The sequence below is a fragment of the Magnolia sinica genome, chromosome 1 (assembly GCF_029962835.1).
Source record: "Magnolia sinica isolate HGM2019 chromosome 1, MsV1, whole genome shotgun sequence".
Taxonomy (NCBI): Eukaryota; Viridiplantae; Streptophyta; class Magnoliopsida; order Magnoliales; family Magnoliaceae; genus Magnolia; species Magnolia sinica.
This window is the reverse complement of record NC_080573.1, coordinates 29801175-29804056: the sequence shown is the minus strand read 5'-3', so window position 1 is coordinate 29804056 and position 2882 is coordinate 29801175. Positions and strand designations below refer to the sequence as shown.

Here is a 2882-nt window from a genome sequence, read left to right as displayed (position 1 = left end):
AAGTGGCGGGAGCATTATATAGTTCAAATGGCATCCTTCAGTAAGCAAATGTGTCATAAGGACATGTAAATGTCATCTTTTCCTGATCTTCAAGGGCTATCTTAATCTGATTGTAGCCCGAATATCCGTCAAGGAAACAGTAATAAGAATGACCAGTTAGCCTTTCCAAAATTTGATCGATGAAGGGTAAAGGAAAGTAGTCTTTCCTCATGACGGTATTCAACTTCCTGTAGTCAATGCACATTCTCGAACTGGTAGTGATCCTAGTTGGCACAAGTTCATTGTCGGCATTGGCTATAATGGTGATTCCTGACTTTTTAAGAACCACCTGAGTTGGACTCACTCATTGACTATCGGATATTGGGTATATGATACCTACATCTAATAGCTTAAGAACCTCGGCCTTAATCACTTTCTTCATATTTGGATTTAGTCTACGTTGTGGTTGCCGAGAGGTCTTCGCGTTATCTTCTAGATAAATGCGGTGAGTACAAATCAAAGGGTCAATTCCCTTGAGGTCTGCAATCGACCATCCAGGGGCTCCTTTGTGCTCAATGAGAGTAGAGATAAGCATACTCTTTTGTTCTTACTCCAGGTGGGAAGAAATCACCACCGGGTATGTCTCATCTTAACCTAAATAGACATTTCAATCAGAGGGGAAATGTTTTGAGTCAAGCTTCAGTGCCTTGAGGTTAGACAGTAGAGGCACTACATTAGTTTGGGCCAACTCTTCAAATTGTGGCCTCCGTCGGTTAACTTCAAGTACCGGCACAGTTCAAGCATGACACCCGTCTCCCTAATCATATCATCATCTAAATCATGAGAGTGGGGCTAAGCACGTCTCTAGAGGGTCAAAGGACAAGGTCATTAAAGTTTTATCTTCCACGAAAGAATCAATCAAGTTAACATCGTGGGCATCATCATCATCCTCTGCCTATTTACTCTTATTGAAAAAGATATTAACTTCCAATGTCATATTCCCAAAAGACAAATTCATGACTCCATTCCTACAATTAATGATTGCATTTGATGTAGCAAGGAATGGGCGATCAAGGATGACGGGAATTTGAGTGCTCATGTCCACGATGGGTTGAGTATCTAAGATGATAAAATCTACTGGGTACTGGAATTTGTCAACCTAGACCAAACACATTCTCAATTATCCCTCTTGATACATGAACTGAGCGATTGGTAAGTTGTAATGTAATCCGGGTGAGTTTTAATTCACCTAGACCCAGTTGTTCATAGATCGAGTAAGGGATCAAATTTACACTTGCTCCTAAGTCAAGAAGTGTGTGCTCAATCCAGTAATTCCCAATTACGCAAGCAATGGTTGGGCTACCAGGATCTTTGTATTTCTTTAGCACATCTTGCTTTAGGATGACACTCACTTTCTCAGTCAAAAATATTTTCTTTTGGATATTTTGTCGTCTTTTGGTCGTACATAAGTCTTTCAGAAATTTGACATATGAAGGTATTTGTTTTACGACATCCAGTAGAGGAATGTTGACCTTCACTTGTTTTAACACATCTAGGATGTCCTGAGAGTTAGAAAGAGATTTTGGTGCAATCAACCATTGGGGGAACGAAGCAACTGGTTTGCTTTGAAGTTTCGGTTCTACCTCATGTGGAGCATCGCTTGGTCTATCATTCTCATCTACATCTGGGTCCTTAAGACTTTTCAACCCTTATCGGAATAGATTTGTCAATTATCTTTCCACTCCTAAGAGTGGTGATAGACTTAGCTTGCTTCATTGAATTTGAAGAGCTTGGTTCACTAACTTCATATTGCGGTTTCGGATTAGGGATAGGTTGGGCTGAAAGCATCCTTTTCTCCGTAACAGTAACGCGTGAGTCTATCTTTTATATAGCCTTTGTGAGTTCTTGTAAGGCTTGAAGAGTACTTTGCTGATGAGCTCTTGAGGATTTTGAACCAATTCCTTTCGAGGTTTCCTTTGATTTAAGAATTGATTAGGGATTCCTTAAGGTGTAACAGATTGTCCAGCTGGAGTTGTATGTGTTCGAAGTAAGTCCCTTGAAAGGCCTTTGGTAGTTGTTTATGGCATTTGATTGCTCATTCAATATTTCTTGAAACGCAGGTATTGTTGGGCAATTTTCAGTTGTATGAATTTACTAGTACAAATACCACAGACAACTTCCTTATCCTTATCTTTCCTAAGTTTAATGGCCTTGAGTTTCCTTGTGAGACTGGCCACTTTAGCTTTGATATCATCTTCATCTTTCAAAAGATATATTCCACCTCTCTCCTTTGATTGAGTAGGCTTAGACGTGATGCTCATTCTTGGGGAGATGTCCCATGATTGTGTGGTTTCAGGAAATTTATCAAAGTAATCCTACACTTCATCAACATCTTTGTTCAAGAATTCCCCATTGCACATTATCTCGATAAATTGACGCATGGAAGATATCAGTCCTTCATGGAAGAAATTTGTTATGCGCCACGTTTCAAAACCGTGTTGTGGGCATTAATTGACAAGATCCTTGAACCACTCCCAACATTGGAAGAAAGTTTCATTTCCCTTTGGGCAAAGTTCATGATCGACTTTCTGATGGTGTTCGTTTTATGATATGGGAAGAATTTCTTTATGAACTCCCTTATCATATCATTCCATCTGCCAATAGATCGTGGACATAGTGAATGTAACCACGTCTTAGCCTTTTCTTTCAGGGAGAAAGGGGAGAGTTTCAGCCGGATTGTGTCCTCAGATATATTAGGAAAGTATAAAGTGGCTATGATCTTATCAAACTCTTTTAAGTGTAAATATGGATTTTCAGATTCAAGCCTAAGGAACTTTGAAAGGAGATGGATCACTCCTGGCTTGATGTCTATGTTTCCTGTATTTTCTGAAAAAACCATACAG

At 39.6% G+C, this 2882-nt stretch overlaps 1 non-coding gene across 1 annotated transcript; it reads left to right on the top strand.

The window, feature by feature from the left end:
- Positions 1–2469: 2469 nt before the first annotated feature.
- LOC131222988 (small nucleolar RNA R71) lies at positions 2470–2575 on the top strand. Its single transcript, XR_009160255.1, has one exon. It is a non-coding gene; the product is annotated as a small nucleolar RNA R71 (small nucleolar RNA).
- The last annotated feature ends 307 nt before the right edge of the window (positions 2576–2882 follow it).